Genomic DNA, 26,194 nt, shown 5'->3' on the forward strand with positions numbered 1-26,194 from the left:
AATTAAGCAGTAAAAAACCATTATAATTTTAAAAAGCTTCCAGATCTCTCCCTTAATTGAAAATTATTTCCTGCCTTTTACATTCAAATCTGTTATACAAATTATGCTTTATTTGCTGAAAAGCCTCTGGACACTGCATGGGTTTGCTTTGGCATCAGCAGTGTCCCTGATTGAAGGTGGGAGAGGTGGATTGCTCTGGCGTGGCTTCCTCATGGATGTCGTGGGTCCTCTGCCCACCACTCTCCTGCGTGGGCCGCGATCAGCTCCAGGGCACAGCTTGTGCGTCTGCTTCTGCCGCCGGTACCCCTGGCTCCCTTCCCCTTGGCTCTGGTTTGGCCCATCTCTGCCTTCTGTTCCTCGGGTCTGTCTAGGTTTAGTCCTTTGTAATCATTTAGAGCGAGGGCTGCCCATGGCTGGAAGTGCAGTCCTGGCTTGGAGGGAAAGGGGTTTGGGCAAGAGCTGGCTGTACTGTGTTTAAAATACCTGAGGCCCTGCCATGGCTGGGGATGCAAGAAACCTGAGCTGGCAAAGCGGGCCTTCCCGCCCGGGGCCATTGGAGCACTGTTCTCCACGAAGGGGAGCACTCTCCTGCTCCTTGGCCAGCCAGACCAAGGCCCTCTGTAGTCTAAAATGGCACATGGATTCACAAATGGAAAGAGCTGGAAATGATCTGGGTTTTCCTCCCTCTCCTAAACAACTGCTAATAATGATGAATTATGAATAGCATAAAATCAGGATCTTATTTTCCATGTAGAGATCAGACCCATTATCCCCGGACAGTTATAGAACCTACCCAGTACACGTACGTACTGAGACTGGCGCTTCCAACCAGAAGCCTGCTAAGCAAGGACATTTTTATTGTTTCTTCTACCTAGTCAAATGTCTGTTGTTTCCTTTTCCTAAGAATGGCAGGGAGTAAAGGATTATTTATTTCCCTTGATATTTTTCATTTCAAGAATCAACATGGGCAGATTTATAGTGTTCACAAACATGCTGGTAGCAATTTGATTGCAGAAAGAATGAAATTTCGCTCAGGCAAGTGCAAATTTGTCTGTCGTGGTGAGGAGGGCCTATGCCTGTATAAATGGTACAATTCTACCCTGAAGATAAATTTTAACAGAGATGGTGGTAGTGGTTTTTATTCTTCTTTTGTTCTCTCAAATGCATTAGATTGAAAATTAAAGAATGAAATATATTAATTTGATTAAATGGAATCTTTCAGCTGGATGTATTGCTTTGTAAAACTTGCATTGTCTCACCACCCATAATGTTTACCAGAACTGGTGAAACCTGATCCATGTGGATAGCCTTGAGGGCAACAGGATTCCTCAGAGAATAGTCGATGGATCTCTTTCTTAGACCTACACTATTTCTAAGAAAAAACAAATTAGTTTTAAAGATTTCTAGAAATCATGACTCTTGGATACTTCAGAAGCAAATTTGAATTTAGGCGATCTAATTAACCATCAGCTCAAAATGTTGGTATTTTTGTTTGTGTGTGTGTGAGGAAGATCAGCCCTGAGCTAACATCCATGCCAATCCTCCTCTTTTTGCTGAGGAAGACCGGCCCTGAGCTAACATCTATTGCCAATCCTCCTCCTTTTTTTCCCTTTTTCTCCTCAAAGCCCCGGTAGATAGCTGTACGTCATAGTTGCACATCCTGCTTGTTACTGTATGTGGGATGCCGCCTCAGCGTGGCCTGACAAGCAGTGCGTCGGTGTGCGCCCGGGATCCGAACCCGGGCCGCCGTCAGTGGAGTGTGTGCTCTTAACCGCTAAGCCACGGGGCCGGCCCCAAAATGTTGGTATTTTTATAACTGTTTTAGATAGAGACAGTTCTTAGTGGTTGCCTCAAACTTATTTCAGATACTCCATCTCTGAAAGCCAATTTATGATTTTTATTTGATCCCCAGTATACTGAGATGTTGCTTTTATATCTGATCTTCTTCTATCATTTCAGCTACAGTTTTATTTGAGCTTCTTTCCTTTTTTGTGCCCTTGGCTCACAGTGACTGGTCAATTTTCCAGGTGGGAGTAGGAAGCGCCCAGTTGTGTGCTGCCCCTGCTGGTGTGCCCAGAGCAGGAGGGGCATCCATCTGTACCCAGAGTGCCTCGGCCTCAGAGTGATAGAGAGAATCCATGCCACTTCCTGTTCTTCTTCCTTCCCTGTTTTTTTTGAAGAATTTTTTCTTTTTATTAAACTTTATTCATCCAATAGTTTAAAGAGTCCAATAGTTCTGTAAGGTTTGGTACAAACCCCAGCAATCCTTTATGTGCTTTCCTCCACTCCCCCTCTCCCTGCATCCTCATTTCCTCCTCCCTAGTGGCAACCAGTTTCAATTCTTAGAGCTGATTCTTTGACATTATATCTCTAAGTAACACTCATTTCTTCCCATTTTAAACATTCTCTTTAACTATGCAGTATAAAATACGAGGATTTGGCCATTTCTTCTCTATCCTAACACTAAAACAGGTGCTCTTCTTATCTCCTAAACTTCTCTATAGTGTGAGTATAATTTGGGATAGATCAGCACTCTGCATTAGGTTATTTTGACCATCTAAATGCTATCCACAGGTCAGACGTTTAGTAAACTATGATTATCTTTTCTCTCCTACACAGCTTTTTATTTAGTCTTTTTTGTCTGCTTACTTTTCTGTATACTTTTTGCTAATTCAAAACCACATTCTGTAAATTGTCTGAACTTACTCTCAATACGTTCACCTACATCAGGTTTTCTATTTGTTTCATCTTTTGGAGATGCCCCTCCCACAGCCTTCTGACCTGCTCCTATCTGGGCAGGTTGATTTCTACACTTGGCACTTTGCAGTCATCTTGCTATCTCTCTTTGCCATACTCTCTTGGAAATGCCCTTTACTTCTCTCTTTTTTTTCCTGAGGAAAATTCACCCTGAGCTAACATCCATTGCCAGTCTTCCTCTTTTTGTATGTGAGCCGCCACCACAACATGGCCCCTGACAGACGAGTGGTGTAGATCTGCACCCAGAAACCGAACCCAGGCCACCGAAGCAGAGCGTGCCTGACTTAACCACTAGGCCACCGGGGCTAGCCCCCTTTACCTCTCTTTTGTATGCGATTTACTGCTGCTTGGGTCTTCCTGTATATTGTGTTATTCAGGGGTTCAGTTGGAGGAGACAAAAATCGCACTAGCTATTTTAAACAGAAAGGGATTTAAAATAGAGATGAGGTGCCTTCCAAATTATTGGAAGTACCAGAGGAGTGGGCTTGAGGCTGGGCCCACACAGCTGCCCTGATTGTCAAGGGTATTGCATCCTCTGTCCCATCAGGATGGGGAGGAGTCAGGAGGCCATCACTGGGACTGCTCACTTCAAGAACCTTCTGCCGTAGTTGCAGTCTAAGGATCAGAACTTGTCACAGCTACTGTCTCTTGATACCAGTGAAGCTGATGACATCTAGACACTGAACACTTGTAGAAAAACCCACTAGTCCCCGTGCCATGCTGACCAGCAGAGAGAGCCAAAGCTTCAGAAGCATGGCCTCGACTTCCATATCCCAAATCTTAGAGTGCGTCTAGTTGGAGGGACCTAATTTACTCAAAGAACCTAGTTGCAAGGAAGGCCAGGAAGTGTAGTGTTTGGCTTTCCAGCCTCTGCCGTACCGAAAGGTACATAGAAGTGGATCTGACTGCTAAGTGCCATTCCACCATACACACCCCACCAGCCCTTTGATTGTGTGTGTGTTTATTCTTGTGTTCTGATGGACCTCGTCCTCCACTGCCTTTCTGAGAAAGGATACATGGGAAGCAATTTCCTTGAGTCCTTGCATGTCTGAAAGTCGTTCACTCTGTCTTCACATTTGCACGGTAATTTTCAGGGTGTAATTGTTTTGTGAAAATCTTTTTCTTTTAGAATGTTGAGCATTGTCTTATAGATTCCAGTGTTCCTGTTTAGAATTCTGAAGACATTTTAATTCTGGTTATTTGTGACCATTTTTTCTCCCTGGGACTTAAAACTCTTTTTAACTTTATTGAGGAATAATTTACATAACAAAAAATTACCCACTGTAAATATACAATTTAAGGATTGTTTAGTAAATTTATAGAGTTTTGTAACCATTGCTACCGTCCACTTTTAGAACATTTCCATCATCCCAAAAAGTTTTCTTATGCCCATTTGCAGCCAGTCATCACCTGCCTAGCCCCAGACAACCACTGTTTACTTTCTGTCTCTATAGATTTGTCTTTTCTAGACATCTTATATAAATGGAATCATGCAATATGTAGTCTTTTGCACATGGCTCTTACACTCAGCACAGTGTTTTGCAGTTCATCCTGTTAGCATGTCCCAGTAGTTTGTTCCTCAACTGTTGTTGAATAGTGTTGTATACGTTTTGTTTATCATTCACCAGCTGATGGGCATTTAGATTGTTTTCAATTTGGGTCTGTCATGAATAATGCTGCTATGAACTTTCACACACAAGTTTTTGTGTGGATACATGATTTCATTTCTCTTCTGTACATACCTAGGAGTAGAATTGCTGGGTTGTGTATAAGCTTATGATTAACTTTTGAAGAAACTGCCAAACTGTTTTCCAGAGTGATTGTACCATTTTATGTCCCCACCAGCGATGTATGAGGATTCTAGTTTTCTGCATTCTCACCGACACTTTTTATTGTCTGTTTTTGATAATAGCCATTTTAGTGGGTGTTCAGAGGTATCTCATTATAGTTTTAATTTGTATTTTTCTCATGAATAATGACGTTTAGCATCTTTTAATGTGCTTCTTAGCCATTTGTATATCTTCTCCTGTGAAATGTTTATTCACATATTTTGCCCATTTCTATTTGGGCTATTTGTCTTATTATTTAGTTGTAAAATTCTTTATATAGACTGGATAATAAGATCTTTATCATATATATGACTTGCATATATTTTCTCCTAATATGTGGCTTATCTTTTTATTTTCTTAGTGATGTCTTTTGAACTGAAATAATTTTTAATTTTGATGAAATCCAGTTTATCTTTTTTTTCTTTTGTGGATCATGCTTTTGGTGTTGCACCTGAGAACTCTGACTAACCCAAGTCATGAAAATTTTCTCCTAGAGGTTTATTGTTTTATTTCTTGTATTTAAGTGTATGATCCATTTTGTTTAAATTTTGTATATGGTATAAGGAAATATTCTAAATTCATCTCTTTGAATGTGAATATCCATTTGTCCTAGAACTGTTTGTTGAGAAGATTATTCCTTCCTCATTAAATTGCCTTGGTGTCTCTGTTGAAAATCTATATACACTACCACATGGTCTTGATTATTTTAGCGTTAATAGCATATCTGAAATTTGGTTGTGTAAGTTCTTAAACTTTGTTCTTTTTTCAAAATTCTTTTGGCTATTCTAGCTTCTTTGTATTTCAATATAAATTTTACAATCAGCTTGTCAATTTTATGAAAAAAGCCTGTTGGGATTTTGATATGAATTGCATTGAATCTGTAGATCATTTTGAGGAAAATTGCCATCTTAGCAGTACTGTATTAACATGGAATATCTCTCCATTTATGTAGATCAGAGATTGCCAAACTTTTTCTTAAAGTGCCAGATAGTAAATATTTTATTCCTGTGGGCCATACAGTCTCTGTCACATCTATATAGCGCTGCAATTGTAGTGGGAATGTAGTAGGACAACGAGCTAAGGCTGTGTTCCAGTAACACTTTATTTACAAAATAAACAGGAGGGTGGACAATGGGCCATAGATTGTGGACCTGTGACTTGATCATCTTTAATTTCTCTCAGCCCTGTTTCGTAGTTTTCAGTGTACAATCTTGTACTTATTTTATGAAATTTATAAGTATTTTTTTCTTCTCAATGGTAATGTGAATAGAATTATTTTCTTAATTTCATTATCGGATTATTTATTGCTAGTAAATAGAAATACGATGAATTTTTATATATTGATCTTGTATTCTTTTACCTTGCCGAACTTGTTTATTGGTTCTGGAAGGTTTTGTGGATTCCTGGGACTTTTTAGGAACCTCTTTTTGTGCCTGTGTTCTGAAACTTCACATGATATACTTTGGCCTTGGTCCATTTACATCCATTTTGTTGAACTGACTTTCCTGTCATCTGTAAGAAAACTAGCAGAGGAATTCCTGTCTTGAGTTTAGAGGGTTTATTTTGTCACTTGTCTTTTGTAAGGAAAAGTAAAAAAGCACAGTTATGTTATTATATCTGTGCTGAAAATATCGTAGGAAAAATTTACAATGATAATAGATGTGATAAAACTTTAATAATACAGATTGTCTCTAGATTCATTTCTTGTGCCTGTGGCATAAATATATAAACAGCATTTGCAAAGTACGGTTGCTTAGGTATGTGCTATTTATGAGCAGATTCGTTTTCTAAAAAAATGCTGTATTAAGGCACATCACACATGCTACTTTTTGTCGCTTCTGTGCATGAAAACTGATTGTAGAGTCCCTTAACAGCATGTTTCAACTCTAGAATGCTTTCACTTTTCTTTTAGTTTACATTACTGATTTCCTCCTTCCCTTCCCCCCAATAGTATCAAATTGGGAAAGGCCTTGTTAAAGGGAAGGAATAGAAAACTCTTTAACAAGGTTTTAATAAGGTAATACAGTCATGTTAATATATTAAGGTAAGGCACTGTGGAGTGGTCCAAGATTCAGCCTCTGACCTTAAGAATACACATCTGGTTGCTGTTCTCCATCTTTCTGTGAAGGCGTGTCACAGTAAATCAGGCTGTATATGTCTCTTGGAGTTCATTTGTTCATTCATTAATTTATTAACCAATTTATTAATTTATTCAGCAATACTTATTGAGCACCTGCTATGTGCTGTTTCCTAGAAATGTAGAGAAAAGTTAGCCCTGTTAAGGGGTCAGGGATGAGATAGAAATTAGGGATGAGATAGAAATACTTTCTTAAACTGTCATCATACCAAGCTTGAGAAATGAGCTGCGACTCAGCTGAACAGCTGGGTTGGCAGCAGCTAGTTCCACCATATGTGCAGGCCCCTCGTTCCCACAGATGGACAGTCGTGACCTTGACCACTTCTCAGGACCATGTCTTCAGGTCCACTAGGGCAGCCTGGGTGGAGTAACTGGGAATCCTTGACTCTCTTTGAGCTTACCCCTGAATCTTTCTCAATATTGGGGACATAGTGAGGTAGAAAGAGCTCCTCTGTCAGAGGAGCTAAACCTACCAGATTGCTTTGTCATGTTGTCCCTTCTCCATTTTGAACACCCCCCCCATTTTATTTAATTGCCATTGATAAGAACCTTCCTTAATAGTGCTCAACTTTTTCTCCACCTATTAGATACGTTTTCCTCTTCAATTTATAAGCTGGGACCATACAAAATATTTTCAAGTAACTGTGAAATCATCAGCAGTACCAGCATCTCTTAGCTTTTTATAATGCTTTAAAATTTCAAAATGCACAGCAACCCCAAGCCAAAGAAAAGTACCTTTTCTGTAGGTAAAACAAAAAATCCCAACTTGTTTCAGAGGGGTTAGTGACTTAATCATATGTTTACATGATTTAGCCTAAAGAAACTGAAAATAACAAAATGGCCATCTTTCAATAAAGAAGATGCTGCATCTTTTCTAGAGTCCTTGAAGGTACAACTGAGAAATCATGCAAACTGCAGTGTGAGGGCTTTAGGTTAGATATAAGGAAAACTCTGGCCTGTGGAGATTGGTAAAGATTGAACTGAGTTACCAAGAGTATGTGAAACTTTTTAATTTAGCAAGTAGACTTTCTTTTCCTGGGAGTATTTTAAATATAGTCCTGCTGAAAGGAATAGATTTTTGGAACATCCTCTGACAAGGTAATTCTAACGCCCAAGTATCTCTCAAGCCTATACATTTAAAAGCAAAGAGAAGGGTGAAATCCAGATTTAAACTACTTAACTTTTTGGTAGTATGTTAGAAAGGAAGTTGAATGTATGTTTTTCATCTTCAGTGACTATGTCAGTTAAGCCTCTGTCATTTGAAAAAGTAGAAGCAATTAGAAGAATTTTGAGAGAACAGAGTTAGAAAGTGGTTGTTGTGGGTGTGAGTGTGTGTCGCTTATTTCTTCATTTTATGTTAACTATCGTTTATTTAAAGTTAACTTAGTGTGGGCAACCTTCCAGTCTTATCTGTAGATTATAGCTTATTTATAGTTCTGTTCATTGACTTCTAACCAAAGCCAGACCAGCTCAGCACCTTGCTTCTGTAGCGGGGCTATTGTACTAGCTTCAGATGATATCCCAGTTGATTTTCTGGTAAGTCTTTCCATTTATGTGTTTCATTCCCATTAACTCTGCAAAGATGGACACTCTAATTCTCAAACCATTGGTTCCTTCTATAGCCGTTGCAACATAAGTGCTCCTAGGAAAACCAGTCCTTTAGTCTTTTGTATTTGTTGGAAATTATTTGACAAGCAGTAGGAGATACGTTTTTTTCTTTCATATTGGAAGTTTTTTAGTGTAAGCATTATTAGCATTTTTATTTTTTGAATTTTAAGTGTCATAAAGACCTTGTCACAGCATATTCTTTTATAAAAAAATATTATTGACTCCTGTCCGGATTCTTCCCAGTTCTATAATGCTTCCATTGTAGAGGAATCTTATCCTTATTTTTAATGTATCTCATTAACCTTGTGGTAAATAACCCTTAGTTGGATGTACCTGCCTCTTTTTTCTGTCCCCTGCATGCTTCAGAGGCCTCATTTATTACACATGACTCCTATATAGTCTTTCCTTTCAAAGATGATGGGTAATGTGTAGCTCCCTGAATGCTCCTTCTCTCTTTGCCCTTGTATCTTTACACATGCCATTCCTTCTGCCTGTAGTCCTCTTCCCCTTTTCCACTTTCTTCCTTTAATTTCTACTCATCCTTAAAGATTTAACCTCAACCCCCCATTTAACCCCTCATTTGCAAAGTCTTCACAGATCCTGTATCTGTCCCTCCATTTCTGTTCTATCCCCACCCAAGGCCAAGAGGGGGCCTTTCTTTGTATTTCTAAGATGCTCTGTGCACATCTCTCCAATGCCATTGCCATACTTCTGTGATTTCTGAGTTTCTTTCCTATTTCCCCCACTAGATTTTGAGCTCCTTAAAGGCAAGAACTGTGTCTTAGTCAACTCTCTACTCCTCAGCGTAACTCTGAAAACATAATCAACAAATGTTTGGTGGAAGAAAGTAAGGCAGTATGTTACAGAAAATGAAAGTAAGGTAGTAGTTTTGTTTATTTCAGTTTCAGATCAACCCAGAGGATGTAAGGCTTCATAATGGCCTCGATGATACTTTCTCAGCCAGTGAGAGCTCTTTCTCAGGCTTTTGGCAAAGCAACTCAGCCCTTAGCGTGGCGATTGTCAAATCTGAGGAGCCTGATACAAATGCAAGTCCCCCTGAGATTCGGATTCAGGCTGTGTGTGGGGTGTCTGGGATCTGCAGTCTGAAGCAAGACCTCTGGTAATTCTGGTGCGGAGAGTTGTTAGCCACCCTCTGAGAAGTGCTGGGTTCAGGAATGGCTCGTGCTAGGTTCCACGGTGCCCATGACGACATGGACACCTCAATCATATGCTGCTATGGCTTCTTTCTCCGTTAACACGACCTGTGGCCTTCTTGGCAGGAGTGGTAAGAGGCATATATTTCTTAGTTCATGCGATGATGTGTCCCTGAAAACTTGAATATAAAAGTTTTATGAAAGGAAAACAGGATACTGGTAGTGAATTTTTCAGAAAGTTGAATAGTCACTCCATAATTTATTGGTTGTTAAGACATACATTTTTGAGAATTAGTTTGTTTAAATTAAATGAGATATTTCTGTGTGTGGCTTAAGTTTTTTGACTGTATGAATTTAATAATGATTCTTTTTCCCAAGCGGTCACCTATTATTAACCGATCCTTAAATGGATATTTTGAGCTTTTAAGTAAAAACCTTTTACTGCAGTTGAAGTATTACTTTTGAAGCTTCAGAAGCCTGAATCCAGGGGCCATTCAATTTCTGAGAAGTTCTTTATGATCATGCCCAAGTAGTTTCTCATTGTCATTGCTGAGAGTCCTTGAAACCGTTCCTACCTTCTTGTGAACTAATAACATTTATCAATGAGGAATTTTTAGATTCTGAAATAAGATACAATAGATCTGAAATGTTAATAAAATATTCTTCAGTGATCTACCTTCTCAGTCTCCTTTGCTAGATCCTCTTCCTTTGCCAGCTCTTCAAAATGTGGGTTTCTGGTATTGACAGTCTTATTTTTTCCCCACATACTACATACTGTAGTTGAGCAATTTAATTTTTTCCAGTAGCTTCCACTTTCCCCTATGGAGGCATCCAGCAAATCCGTTAACCACCTCATGGCCAGATTTTCTTATCATAAGATAATGAGAGTGAGAATTGCCATCTACTTTTATGTTGGAGGCTGTGAATAGTCACATGATATTCTGGGCTCTTGCAATGAGATAGAATACCAGAAGAAAAAAGTATCTTCATTGTATCTAAGATAGTAGTTATCAAGTAAATATTAGTTTTACCTTTCTCCCTTCCTGCCTGCTAAGCACACACGACCAGATGGCCATATGTGAGTCTATGTGGCTTATTATAACTATGGTGGCTGTTGAGGCCCAGATGTTCATGGGCAGTCCTACTTTCAGAGAATCTGTCTGGTTTTTAGAGTGTGCTTCTCCCTGTGGAGTTAGTATCCATACTTGCAGCACTTACTGACTGTATCTTTCTCTGGAGTCTCACATCCCTGGGTGGGTTTCATCTTAGCTCCTCGGTGAGAAGGCAGTGTCTTAATCCTCTTAGGTAACTTTAGCGCCTGGCACAGAGGAGGTCCTAAAAATATGGGCATGGTAATCCTGAAATATACAGTCAGTCTTTTTTTTTTTTTTTGGGAGGAAGATCAGCCCTGAGCTAACATCCGTGCCAATCTTCTTCTTTTTGCTAAGGAAGACCGGCCCTGAGCTAACATCTATTGCCAATCCTCCTCCTTCCCCGCCCCCTTTTTCTCCCCAAAGCCCCAGTAAATAGTTGTATGTCATAGTTGCACATCCTTCTAGTTGCTGTATGTGGGACACCGCCTCAGCATGGCTGGATAAGCGGTGCGCACCTGGGATCTGAACCCGAGCCGCCAGTAGTGGAGCGCTCACACTTAACTGCTAAGCCATGGGGCAGGCCCCTACAGTCAGTCTTAACCTTAGTTAATTCTGTGAATTTAACTGTAAGAACTTGTTCGATTTATTTGGAAAAGTGGTTTCTCGTGGTTTCACGGGGTTAAGAGCAGGGCTGTCGTGTCAGACTGCTGGTTCCTAATCTTTGCTCTGTCCTTGCCATCTAGATAAAATATATATAAGTTTATAAGATAAATTATATAACCTCTTAGTGCCTTAGTTTTCTTTTTTGGTAAAATGGGGATGATAATACTAATGTTTATCTCTTAGTATTCTTAAAAAGATTAAAGAAGATTATATATGGGAAACAGAATAGTTTTTGGCACATAATTACCTTTTGGTGAATGTTAATTTGGAAATGATAATAATATTAGTATTATTTTTATTACTAGAATATTTCTCCAGATTTCTCTGTTTCCTCATCAGTAAAATGAAGAGTTGCACTAAAAATATTATTTCTAAGACTCCTTATGCCTTTACAGTTCTATGATTTTAGATATGCACTTTGATGGTTATAAGTGTTCATTGTCTTAAGAAAGTTATCAGAAGGGAATAATAAGCCATGTTTCAAAACATTTGTTTTCTTAATAATATGATTTACTTCAGAATTCCATTAAAATAAAATATATACTGGTGCAGTGTTTATCATCCATTTTCCTTATTGAGAAACTGAGGCCAGTAGTAAAAACCTACAGTCACCAAATATCAGAGCTGTAAGGGACCTGAGGGAGCATCTTGTCCATCCTCTGCAGAAAGTCTGTGATATTCTCAACCCAAGATTTCTGGTGATAGGTTATACACATCAAGATAAACTCTTTTAAGAGTTCCAATGTCATGGAAACCCTTAGTGTCAGTAACATCAAAGCCAATGATTTGCTAAGTGGTATTTGTCATCTTGCAATGCCTTGCAAAATAATATTCTTAAGCTGTGAAAGATTGCACATCTGTAGTACCAAGGTTAGTTTAATATTTCAGAGCATGCCAATTAGATATTTTTTCCCCTGGTGGTATTAGAAAAAAGTTTTAGCCATGTAATGAAAGGAAAGTTTGTGTGATGGTAAAGTAATATTGTATCTTATTATAATGACTGAGTGCCTTTTCATATTCTCATCAAGCATTTTATATTTAAACAGAGAACTATTTAAGGATAATCCATAATATTATAAAAGTACTCATTTTCTAAAATATAGTTTGACTAGGAGAATCTTTAAATCTGTTTCAAAAAGGGCTGTTTCATTCATAAAATGTAATGACGTCATTTTGAGTACTAGCGTTTGCTCTTTCAAGTCTACAGAATAGATTACAGATTCCCTGCTTAATCTGTAAACCATTTCATTTTCTAACAATTAGCAAATTATTCGCACTTTACGCAAGACTGAGATGCCTGGGATGCTGCAGTCAGTTCTTCTTCTTATACAAATTGATTGGAAAATAATAGTGAGAGAAGAATGGACAGATAATTTCATTTGTCTTTCTAAGATAACCTTTGGGAGATGTACTTGTGTAGTCCATACCCCTCTCAGAATGATGAAGGTTAGAGATTTCTGTATCTGGAATTTGTATCTATAGATACAAATGTAGATATGTATTTGACTTGGCATCCCATAACCCCCTATTGTGCGACAGGAAAAATTTGAAAATATGTCTTCCTGACAATCTCAGTTTGCTAGATTCTGGTGATTTCAAGTCTGATGGGATTTGGGTCCTTGAAAAGGGCCAGAGACTGACATGAACTCCTCACACAAAACGTCTTGACAGAAACCTGTCTTTAGCTATTGCTGTTTCCACTCTGACCGTTTCTTGGGGACACTCAGTGGCAGCCCCATGGTCAGCTGCCCATCTAGCAGTTGTATTGTTTTGCCACCTGGGCCTTCACCGCCCACTGGCCCACCGAGGTTCCTTCCTGTGCAGAGCTGTGCTCTGTCTGAGCCCACTCTGTCCGCAGCAGCTCAGAGCAGAACCGCTCCTCCTCCTCATCTCCCTGAGCGCCACACACTCTTCAGACGTATCTGCTCTGCGTCCCCCTGGCATCAGCTGAAAAGCCTCAAGGGCGGGGGTGACGAGTAGCTAATCTCGCCACAGGATACTTTCTTGTCCTTCTTCCTTGACAACTGCTAAGGGCTGAGAAAACCCCTCTCCTCGCTCCAGCATGTCAGAATCCAGCAGCTCGCTGCTAATTGCTGCTGCAGCAACTCACAGACCATCTGCTGGCTCTGGAATTTGGGCATGTAGAATATTCTAAACACTGGCCCTAGTGTTCCTTATTGGAACTGTGTTTCTCTCGGTGACACTGACTCAGTCAAGGGTAAACTGATGATGTCCCATGAAAAAATTAAAGGTGATGGAAAAATATGTGGTCTCTGCTTCTAAAAAGATAAAGTTTGGGTTTCAAGGAGGAAATATATAGGATAAAAAGACCTTTCACAATTTTGCTTTTTCTTTAAAGGAACTAGATTCCATGATCAACAGCTTTTCTGAGTCCAGTCTCCTCAGAATTTGACTCTATTCAGTGTTCTTCAACATAGCTTACTGGTTAACTTTGTGAGTTTAGTATTTAAATGGGATGGATTTGAATATGTTTTGTCACTTGTCAGTTGTGTGACCTTATACAAGATACTCTCTCTGTGTCTCATTCTCCTGAACTCAAAAATGAATATAACATTTGTACTGACCTTGAAGAGTTATAAAAATTAAAGAATGTTGCATGTAGATCACTTAGAACAGTTTCTGATGCAGAAAGAGTTCAATGAATATTAGACTTTAATATATTATTATCTAATGTATTGTGATTATTAGTATTATTACCAACTCCTTTCCAAAAGGAGTTAATTTTTATTAAAGAAGCAGAATTGCTTCAATATGCTGTCCAATTTCAGCTCTAAGCTGAACTTATATTTGCAGTTGTTTAAATGTTGTTTAAGGGTCATTATTTACATAATGGAGAAAAGGATAGAAGTAATTCAAATTGTTTTCTTTTCTCATCTGTATAATTTTTTTGTTTATTATGGTAACTAATAAGTACATCTAGACTCAAAAGTGGATTTGTTCTTTATAGTGTTATTGAGTATGGGTCAGGTTTATTCAAACTAAACTCAGAAATGAAGTTGGGAACTAACTAGTGCTGTGAGTGTTAAAAATTCTAAGATAAATGAGGCTTTCTTTTTTACCTGACTTTTCTAGAAAATAGACCAGTCAATAAGATCCTATCCATATCCTACTTTTTCCCCTCCTTGTGCTGGAAGAATGTGAGCAGAAAGTAAGAGAATCCTTTTTTTATCCTTTTAATGTTTGTTTACGATGCAAAATGGAACACTCTGAATTTTCTCAGACCTTTCTCACTCTGCTTTGAGTAGTCTTGCTACAAGGATATTCCATTTATCACAGTCAGCCTATTGTTATCTGTTTTCTCTTCCTCTTCCATTGCACCTTTCTTTGTGTTCTTTCTTATCTGTAAACGCCTTCTAAGCCAGAGTATAAGAATACTTGTTAACAATAAGTGAACCCCAGTGATGGGGTTTCAGACACCGAGACTGACCTAGAAGCAGCAGTAGAGGGCGCTCGGCCCCTCATTTCATAATAATGGAGCCTGCACCAAACATCTTTCATTTGAGAAGCTAGAAATGAATTGTATATATTAATTAAGTCTTGCCAAGACCTTATTCAGTGATCCAGTGCTAAGTGCCTAAAATAAGTAGATCTTATTTTAATCTTGGGGAAAATGGGAATTTCCTAAGACTCCATAAGAAGAGTCAGAATTTCAGTAATAACCCAGAAATCCTTCTCTTGCCTTTCCCTACTCCGACCAATATCCCAAGTGTTCATTCATTTAGGAAGAACCAAAGGAAAAACTCAGGAGTTTTAATTTCCTCTTGAGTTAATGCAAGGTGTATGAGAAGTGTGCTTTAAATAAATCATTTACCCACAACACTATACCACTTATTTCAAAATTAGTTCTTTTATAGGTAATTATTCTAGTGGCTCTTTGCTTTTAACCAACAAAGACCCTTAAAAAAAGGAAAATGAAAAATAAATAGCATTCCTGGAATCCGTGCCAGCAGATCATATTCCGTATGATCTTGTTCGCTCATATTATGTGGTGATTAGAGCAGGCTTCAATCAGCTGGAGGATTCCCCAAGGCAAGGTCTCATCCCACCAGTGCACATGGCGTGCCCCGTCTGACACCAGGGCGACTTGAGAATTGAGCCCAGGGAAGCTGCAGTGTGGTGCAGCAGATGAGCACCGGTGGTTGCCATGGAGATCGCTAATACTGCTGAAACTCAAAGAAAGGGCACTTGCCGCAGCTCAGCAACCTGCCTGAAAATGAATGAGAAACAAGCAGAATTTAGAAGAGGCCCTCAGCTAGTTGTCCCACATAGAGTTTTAATTTCCTTTTCTTTCCTCTTCCTCTTCCTTTTTCAAAGAATAGATTGAAAACAAGGCTATGTTATAAAGCATACTCAGTCCCCTCCGACCTCATTGCAGCCTGACATATCCTTGGAATAGATGTAGTATATTAATGATGATGCATGACTAACAGGATTGGGGATGGGGGCTGGGATGAGGCATGTGCTGGCCCTTCTGGAGCCTGTGTGCTGCTTGTCACTGGGGTTTAGTAGGCACCTTGGGATTTGTCTGCAGCATATGCGCTGCTGTTAATGATTGAAAAATTACCACAACAATTAGTCACGGATCGCTAAAGGCAGGGCCCCCAAATGTGATGGACAATGTGATTAAATCCATGTATGTGACAATTAACTCTCCTGCAGGTTTATCCACCAAGGAGGGTGCCCTAGGGGTGAGAGCAAAGGGGAAAGAGAAGGAGAAAGAAAGAGGTAACAAAAAGGAGCAGGAGAGAATAACGCTGCAGAATGTGTCTGATACAGCTGGCGCTACTGGTTTTAATCTGATCCTGAATTAATCACAGTTTGATTAATCCTGGTTTTATTGCACTTTTCTATCGCCCATTTATTTATATCTCCCTTAATTTTATGGAGGCATGACTGATTAAATTCTGCCCATTCCATGTTTTTTAAATTTTAAAATCAGGTCTCTCATTTAATGCGATGTTCTAGGTGGTCCAAGGTGCAATTATCTCATAAAAGCTAAGCAGGCACCAGACATAGCATGTCATGAATCCCCTTATGTATCACAGCTGAGTAACCCAGAATAAATATTTGCTTGCTCAATATTCTGCCTAAGCAAAAAAGAAGCCTTGTGATGTCAATCTGTTTGTTTATTTGGGTAGAAGAAGTAAGAATAAATACACACACACACAAATTTGTTAAATAAGCGGAGGACAGATACAGTATATGTCACATACAAAATTTTTTGCATCAGAAAAAACAGTGTTAACATTTGGATGAACTGTCTGCAAATATATATTCATAGCATAAAAGTGTAATGTTTGTAGTCCATAGATATGTTCATATGTGGGATTATTTTTAACCAGTATGTACTATTCTTATTTTGTTCTTGTTTTAGGTGTTATTTTTGGTGGTGTTCATATTTGTGTACAAAATACTGCATTTAAATAATGACGAGGAGGTGGTGACACACACCAGCATAAGCAAAGCCTCATGCTTTGTACTCATGTACTTTATATGCTGTGTGAGTTAAAAATATGCCACTCCTAATTCATGAGAAGGCATCTAAAGCTTTAGAAAGCACTGAATTACATATACATGAATGGTCTTTCTTCTTTCGGTGCTCCTTAGCTCCTTAGGATTATTCCATTGCTCTCATTTAAAGTGAGTTTGGTAGAAAACTCAATCTTTTAAATTTGCAGACTAAAGTGGATTATCTTTGTTATTTGCATTTTAGCCTGACCTACTCAGGCATATAAAGATAGAGAATCTGTTTGTGATGTGGGCAGCAGTGTCTTTCAACATTGTAGTAAAAGAAAACAGTCAGCACAACCAAAGATCTTACTGCATTGGCGGCACAGCACGGATACTGCCCTGTTAGATACCCCTAGAAACTTGCATCCCTAATTGCTGATAACACCACTTGTTAGAGCACCAGCCAAGAAACCCCGTCCAGCTGTGGATGATTTGGGAACCTCAGGATCCTTTCTGTTGCCAAATATGTGTTCTCCTTGACAGCATCCCAAAATATCCTTCATACTCACCAAACTAAAGTGACAGCATAATTCTTTTTTTTTTTTGGTGAGAAAGATTTGCCCTGAGCTGACATCTGTTGGCAATCTTCCTCTTTTTTTGCTTGAGGAAGATTAGCCCTGAGCTAACATCCGTGCCAGTCTTTCCTCTATGAGTGCCAGGCATCCGTGGGATGCCTCCACAACATGGCTGATGAGTGGCGTATGTCTGCGCCCAGGATCTGAACCTTCAAACCCTGGGCCACTGAAGTGGAGCACGTGGAACTTGAACCACTCAGCCACAGGGCGGCCCCCAACTGCATACTTTTTGAGCCACTGTCTCATTTCTGTATTCTCTGATGGCAAATGCTACTGTCCACCTCTCTTTATTTCTACTGGAGCTTTAATGACTAGGACCAGCCAGCGCTGTTTGTTCATTTGTTTCTGTGTTAATTCATCATTTTATTTCTTTATTAATTTACTGAACAAGTGTCATATGCTGGGCAATGTGCTTGGTACTTGAAGTGGAGATGAAAATAAAAGATGGGGAGACTCACAAACACATATTTTATGCTGAAGGTGTTTTGTGAAGATAAGATATATACCAAAAGAGCCATATGCAAGGTAGAAATTGACAAGTGTCACAAGAAGAAAACTAGACGAGGGCCGGCCCTCGTCTTAGCTGTTAAGTACACATGCTCCACTACTGGCAGCCCGGGTTTGGATCCCGGCATGCACCGAGGTACTGCTTCTCCGGCCATGCTGAGGCAGCGTCCCACATACAGCAACTAGAGGGATGTGTGATGTACAACTATCTACTGGGGCTTTAGGGAGAAAAGGGGGAAAAAAAAGGGAGGAGGATTGGCAATAGATGTTAGCTCAGGGCCGGTTTTCCTCAGCAAAGAGAGGAGGATTGGCATGGATGGTAGCTCAGGGCTGATCTTCCTCATAAAAAAAAAAAAGAAAGAAAAAAAAGAAAACTAGATGAAGTGAGGTGATTGTTTGCAGATGGGAGAAATGATTTCTCCCTGAGTATTGGAAGGTTTTGTGGCATTTGAAATGGTTTTGAAGAGGTTCCCAATTCACTCATAGCTAATGGTCAAAAGACTAGATTTCTTGGACATTTCTTCAAAAGTATTGAGTTGGATGTGTAGGCTTGAAGAGAAGTATATTCTAGGTATGTGCAAGAATGTGTGCATAGTACTACTTAGGCTGTAACAAGGGAACAGAACTTGATTTGAATGTATAATGTGGAAACACTTGTTTGGAGCCAGATCATGGAGGACCTTACATGCTCAGCCAAGGAGTTTGTGCTTCATTTTATTTAGTCATAATAAAAGAAGATGAGACATTTCATGAAGCATGTGTGTTTCACACTAGGTCCTTCTCCTGACTGCACTTTAAAAGTTCCCTGTGAAGCTTCAGGTAGAATGGCACCTCCAGTGCAAGGCCTTCAAGGCCCTGCACGTACAGCCCCTGCCTTTTCTGACTTCGTTGGCTACTCTCTCCTTCCCTTGCTCCACTGTCGCCGCCTGTTTTCTGTTTCCTGACCAGGCTCACCTTGTTTTTGCCTGAGTGTCTGCTCTCACTGATCCCTTTATCTGAAACATTCTTTCCCCCGGGCTTTGCATGGCCACCTCTTTCTCATCATTCAGGTTGCAGCTCGGAGTCTCTTTCACTGTTTGCCTATTTCCCAACCTCCATTTCCCCTCTCTACACCCTAACCCCAGTGGCTTGCCTAGTGGGCACTGGCAGTTGCTTCCTTGACTTTATTCTCTCCCTTGATTTTGCTCAGGTAGCTACTTTGATTGACTCTTGGTAACTCAGGGGAAGGTACTTGTATCTCTTCTCCCAGGGTAGATCCTGATTAGTCTAATCCAGTCATAGTAATTGTCTTCTTAGTGATTGGTTTAGTCAGAGGCACATGACCCAGTGCTGGATGAATGAGATACAAGGGGCAGCCAAGAAGGGGCTTCTGGGAAAAGTGTTCTTAGTGCTAAGAAATTTTCACAGGGTGAGGTGGTCTCCTCTTCATCCCCTGGAAGTTAAATATCAGGGGGCGATACATGGGTCTGCTGCCTAAGGATAAAACCAACACCCAGAGGAAGGCAGTGCCAGAAGAACTGCAAAGAGCCAGAGTCCTGATGGAACATGCCCAGTACCCTCTCCAGTCTAGACTTCTTGTTTCCTGAGATGTTATTTCTTTTTCAAGTCCCTTAGAGTCGGGTTTTCTATTACCTGAGTCAAAAGCATTCTGATTGATATGCTTTCTTTTATATCACCCTGCTTTATTTTCTTCGTGGTATTTAACACTCCGTGAATTACCCTGTTTATTTATTTACATGTTTATTGTCTGTCTTCCTTACCAGAATTTAAGCTTCATTTGGGCAGGAACTTATCTGTCTTATGACTATTGAATCCACAACTCCTAGAACAGTGTGAGGTATATTAGTGGGTGATCAATAAATATTTATTGGCTGATTGAATGGAATAAGGGAGGGAGGTTAATGTGCCTTGTGTAAATTATCATGGAGAGGGGTTGGAGATGGCTGGTGGAAAGCTATTGCTATTGCTTCAGCTATTGTAGAGAAGTTCATAAAAAAAGAGTCAGCGAGATCCTGCTGGTTGTGGCAGCATAGTGGAGGCAAGGCCAGACAGGAAGATTATGACGGGCCTAACAGGACTTGGCAACTGACTGAGGAGGGTGGATTTTCTCCTGAGACTGAGACCCAGGATTATTGGTAGGAACAGAGGATGTAGGAGGCAGAGCTGGTGCAATGTGTGGAAAACAAGGAAGTGAAATTTAGAAATATAAAATATTAAGTGCCAGTTAGGCATCAGTATGGAGCTCTAACTGGTAGTTGATAATCAGGAATGGAGATAGACTACTTTTATAATCAGAAGAAAATATCCCTCTCTTTCTTTGTAAAGATAATCAGGCCTGGCAACTGACTCTTCTCTTTCCTAGTTAAAATGCATGACGCAAAAGCAGGGCTCATGTTCAACTCAACTTTATATGTCCAAACCCCTGTTGTGTGTGCCTATCACAATGCTTTGCACATAATTCTTTAATTAAGACAAAAACAAAAACAAATAAAGGCCTTGACTGTCCTTGGTTCTAACAGGGCTAAACAGAACTAGTCCTAAGGTTAATGTGGTGATCTGAGAAACCCAGGAACTGGTTTTTGAGCAGAGTCACAGCATACAAGCAGACCTCCTTCAGACACTCCCTATTTCATTGCTCTATCTTATTTTCTTCTTAACACTTCCTACTTTCGTGAAAAACCATTTATATATTTGTTTGATCTATAAAGAACAGGTCACTTATCTCACTGCAGCATCTCCAGGACATATAACTCTCTGATTAGGACATAGGTTCTGATTCAGACTGCCCAAGGTTGAATCCTATCTTATTAGCTGGGTGACCTTGGGCAAATTACTTAATCTCTTTGAGCCTCAATTTGCTAAATATTGTAAATTAATTAATTTTATATATGCATATTCTGTATTACATATATACACAGTTTTATATATATTATACATAAATTATATACAATTTTAATATATATGTACAGTTTGCATAGATACATGCACACATACAAAATTAACTAATATCTTTTGAGGATTAAATGAATTAATCCATATGAAGTGCTTAGATAGTGCTTGGCACGTATAAAATGCTATGTCAGTATTAACCTGGTACATGAGGGCACTCAATAAATATGTGGGGATCACAGCTAACATAATCAATGGGGAAAAACTGAAAGTTTTCTGTCTAAGATACAGTACAAGACAAGGATGACTACTCTTGCCACTTCTATTTAACATAGTACTGATTGCCAGAGAGTCAGACAAGAAAAAAGAAATAGAAGGCATCTAATTTGGAAAGAAGTAAAGTTATCTCTGTTTGCAAATGACATGATCATATTTTTAGAAAACCCAAAAGACTCAACAGCAACAAAAAAAGCTGTTAGAACTAATAAATGAGTTCAGCAAATTTGCAGGATACAAAATCAACATACAAAAATCAGTCATGTTTCTATCCACGAAAAACAAACTATCAAAAAAGGAAATAAAGACAATCCCATTAACAATAGCAACAAAAAGAATAAAACACTTAGCAATAATCTTAAACAAAGAGGTGAATACTTGTATACTGAAAATTATTAAAAGATTGATGAAGAAAATTAAAGATGACACAGATAATTGGAAAGCTATCCTTTGTTCATGGATTGGAAGAATTAATATTCTTAAAATGTCCATACTACCCAAAGTGAACTACGGATTCATTGCAATCCTTATCAAAATCCCAATGGCATTCTTTACAGAAATAGAAAAAAAATTCATAAAATTCAAATGAACCACAAAAGACCCTGAGTAGCCACAGCAATTTTGAGCAAGAAGAATAAAGCTGGAGGCATCACACTTCTTGATTTCAAACTTTATTACAAAACTACAGTAATTAAAACAACATGGTACTGGCATAAAAACAGACATATAGACCAATGGAACAGAATAGAGAGCCCAGGAATAAATCCACTCATCTCTGGTTGACTGATCTTCAGTAAGGGTGCCAAGAGCACAGAATACAAAGAGGGTAGTCTCTTTAATAAATAGTGTTGGGAAAAGTGGATATCCACATGCAGAAGAATGAAATTGGCCCCTTATCTCACACCATATACAAAATTCAACTCAAAATGGATTAAAGACTTAAACATAAAACTATTAGATGAAAACATGGGGAAACAGCTCCTTGACATTGGTCTGGGCAACAGTTTTTTTGGATATGACGCTGAAAGCACAGGCAACAAAAGCAGAAATAGATAAGTGGAACTACATTAAAATAAAAAGCTTCTGCACAACACAGGAAACAATCAATAGAGTGAAAAGGCAACCTGCAGAATGGGAGAAAATATTTGTAAACTGTGTTTATCTGATAAGGGGTTAATATCTAAAGTATATAAGGAGCTCATACAACTCAATAGCAGAAAAACAAATGATCTGATTAAAAAATGGGCAAGGGACATTAATAAACATTTCTTGAAAGAAGACACACAGTCACCAACAGGTATATGAAAAGGTGCTCAACGTCACTAATTATCAGGGAAGTGCAAATCAAAACCACAATGAGATCTCACATCATACTTGTTAGAATGGCTATTATTAAAAAAAAGATAAGTGTTGGTGAGGATGCAGAGAAAAGGAAACCCTTGTACTCTGTTGGTGGGAATATAAATTGGTACAGCCACTATGGAAAACAGTATGGAGGATTCTCAAAAACTTAAAAATAGAATTACCTTAGGATCCAGCAATCTCAATTCTGGGTATATATTCAAAGGAAATGAGATCACTATCTCAAAGAGATACCTGCACCCCCATGTTCATTGCAGCATTAGTCATACCACATGACTAATTAGTCATGCCAAAATATGGAAACACATAGGGACAGAGATTGGATTGGTGGTTACCAGAGGGGAAGGGGGGAGGGAGGAGGGTGAAAGGGATAATTGGGTACATGTGTGTGGTGATGGGTTGTAATTAGTATTTTGGTGGTGAACATGATGTAATCTATGCAGAAATAGAAGTACAATGATGTACACCTGAAATTTTTACAATGTTATAAACCAATGTTACTGCAATAAACACAAAATTTAAAAAAAAAAAAAGAAAAAACAAAATATGGAAACAGCCTAAATGTCCATCGGTGAATGAATTGATTAAGAAAATGTGGTATGTATATATACAATGGAATAGTACTCAGTCTTTAAAGAAAACAAATGCTGACATTTGGGACAACATGAATGAAACTTGAGGACATTATGCTAAGCGAAATAAGCCAGACACGGAAAGACAAATACTGCCCATTTTCACTTATATGCAGATTTTAAATAGTCAAACTCATAGAAGCAGAGAGTAGAATGATGGTTGCCAGGGGCTGAGGGAGGGGAAAATGGGGAGATATTGATCAAGTGGTACAAAGTTTCGGTTAAGCAAGATGGATAAGTTCAGGGGATCTAATGTACAGTGTGGTGACTATAGTTAACAATAAACTGTATTGTATACTTGAAATTTGCTAAGAGGGTAGTTAAGTGTTGTGACCACACACAAAAAAGAAGAAAATGGTAACTATGTGAGGTGATGGATATGTTAATTAGCTTAATTATGGTGATCATTTCACAATGTCTATATGTATCAAAATATCATGTTGTACACCTTAACTGTATACAATTTTTATTTGTCAGTTACATCACATTAAAGATGGAGGGGAAAAGAGAAAGGAAAAAATAGATTTAAAAAAACATGAAAAAAATATTTGTGGAATCTAATTGCAAGAACACAGATTGTTGTGGCAGGACAAGAGGCTTCAGATAATTTCATTAGCCTGTTCTCTGACCACATACTGTTTAACCTTTCTGTGCATTGTTAGCTTTTCCCAAGTGTAGATACAATTCTAGGATGTTAAGAGATGGAAATAATTTTCTAGATGATAATAATATGTCTTTCACTTGTATGGTGCCTTTACAGATTATTTTCTTTCTCACTCTCTAATCTCAGCCTCTTTTGGGAATAGGCAGGGAATATCATTCCCATTTTATGAAACAAGATGCTTAGGGATGGAGTGGTTAAATGTGCTTATAGTTAATTGCCAAAGCATGAGTAGAGCTTCCTGTTTCCTAGCCCTGGCTGGAACTACTCATTTGTTAATTCCAGTCTGTGCTACCAATGCAAGTAGAATAAATACCCAGAAACCTCAGCAAGATTAAAGTGTTCAGACCTCCATAGTTCTCTCAAGTTGACTGAGAGCTCCCAACTTACAAGTAGAAAACAACAACCTTCACCACTAAAATGGTTGGTTTGGGTGGCGAGTAAATGAGTTCATCTAAGTAGCTTTCCTAGCTTCCCCCTAAGTCGGTGCTAGTTTGAGCTGTCTCATGACCTACTCTGAGCAACCGTGAATGGCCAGGTGGTTGCAGTTTGATCCTTTCCTTTTGGTGGCCATGTGGCAGTGCTTCCCTGGATTGCCTCTATTCTCAGCTGAGGAGAGGGTGCTCAGACCTATGGGTGAGAAAGACAGAGTCCCAAATGTTTGTTGCAAGTGCAAATATTTTTAGAAGCCTCCTGTCTTTTCTTGACTATAAAATATACAAGTTATTGATACCATCACATAATGTTTATTTTAATATGTGGAAGCACTTAAAATTATTTGTTGTATAGTAAAATGGTAGTTTTCGAGAATTCCATCATGCTTAACTGTGAATCTGTTTTCTGGACATAATTGGACATGTCTGGTGTTTCTCATACCCACATTAAAGAAGCCTGGGCTTCTGGGATATGTTTGGTTTTCTGTATGCAGATCTTTTTACTTGTAATCCCTTTGTTCAGAAGTCCTCATTGGGGCTACAGTATTTAGCATGTTGCCTACAAAATGTGTTAGGTTGGTCTGCTCTTTCTTGTTGGCATAGTTATATTCTACTCATTGGATTCAAAATCTATTATCTTCTATTCTAGTAGCTACCACCATGAGAGAGGCAACATGACACAGAATACGTTTTAGGAATCCGGGTGAGGGATCAAGTTCTACTTTCCTCGAGTGTCTTTATGTGTTACTGTTGGGCAGTCTCTTCTTGAAAACCCAGGAACAGGAAGGTCTCCACATATTCATCTAGTTTTGTCTCCCAGCAGGATGAAACCATTTCTCATACGTGGTTATCTTTTAAATTTCATTCACTTTTCTGATTCCCAACTTCTACTTTTGCATAATTGTCTATAAAAGTTATAGCCTCTTATAACAAATGCTGTTACAGCTCAAATCTCTGCATAATAAAACAATTGCCAAAGCCCTGAGCAGTGACTCAGTTCAGGTGGTATCAGATATATAAAATTCCAGAGTAGTTTTAAAAAATGCATTCTAGTTTGAGCTAATAGTATTGACTACCTTGCAACTTAATTTTAAAGGTTATCTAACAACTTTAAAGCAGTTAAACCAAAACCAACAGTGACACCTGAGTATACTAGTCTGAGGTAGACATCAGCTAGCTGTGTTGATGTCCCCTGTTCTGGTGCAGTCCTCTGCTCCTGAGGGCTGGGAGAAGGGAAGGACAATTCGGAGAATTAGAGACCAGTAGTCTGTTCTCTCAAATCTGTGTCTGTGGCTCTTCCATCTCCCCACTGTAGTAAGCAAGTATACCCTGACGCAGGTCACACACACACAGGCACATGTAGACACAGACACATGTACACCTACTGTACACACACACACACACACACACACACACACATTATATTGAATTTTCTTGTCTGTAGCAGGTTAGGCCCCAGCTCTCAAACCTAAAAAAGGGACTAGGCTGAATAAGGGCAAGTAATGGTTCGTGCAGAATTGAAGAGGACCTGTAGCTGCAAGACTCCTAGGGCAGCTCCTTCTCTTTACAGATAAGGTGATTGAAATACCTGGCAGACAAATGACATGACCAGGGACACAGAGAGCATCTACTGGCAGCTCTAGAGATAGGTCTTCTGTGACCCAGTTCAGTGCCCCTTCCAGTGTAGCATCTTAAGCACCTGGTGAAAAAGACGTTGCCAAAGGCTCGTATTTTATGCTTTCACTGCTGAGGCAGATTTTTCTTTAAAGTTAATTTCAGGTTTTGCATTTAATTTGTTTTATTTCTAAAGATGAAATCTCAGATTTTTAACCCACCAATATGCAAACCTCTGGTAAATGGAGTATATAAACATTCCTTGATGTAGAGAGGATGAAGTTCTGGGTAAAAAGGAGCTTACGGTAATTAACTACTTCCTTGGGACTGAGGGATGCCTGGGCAGCTGTGACCGGGTTGTCAGGGCCATCATGCTACCCTGACAGGCAGATAGAGACTACATAGTATATTGTATATCTGGATGTCCACCAGGCATTTGATAAAATATCCTTAGAGACCTCTGTGAATAA

At 39.0% G+C, this 26,194-nt stretch overlaps 1 protein-coding gene across 8 annotated transcripts in view; it reads left to right on the top strand.

Moving 5' to 3' along the window:
• Window positions 1–26,194, top strand: part of FARS2 (phenylalanyl-tRNA synthetase 2, mitochondrial) — a 516,049-nt gene that overhangs the window by 214,053 nt on the left and 275,802 nt on the right. The gene's annotated exons all lie outside the window — the stretch shown is intronic.

This window comes from Ceratotherium simum, chromosome 13 (genome assembly GCF_057802395.1).
Source record: "Ceratotherium simum simum isolate JZ-2026a chromosome 13, ASM5780239v1, whole genome shotgun sequence".
In the NCBI taxonomy this organism is placed as follows: domain Eukaryota; kingdom Metazoa; phylum Chordata; class Mammalia; order Perissodactyla; family Rhinocerotidae; genus Ceratotherium; species Ceratotherium simum.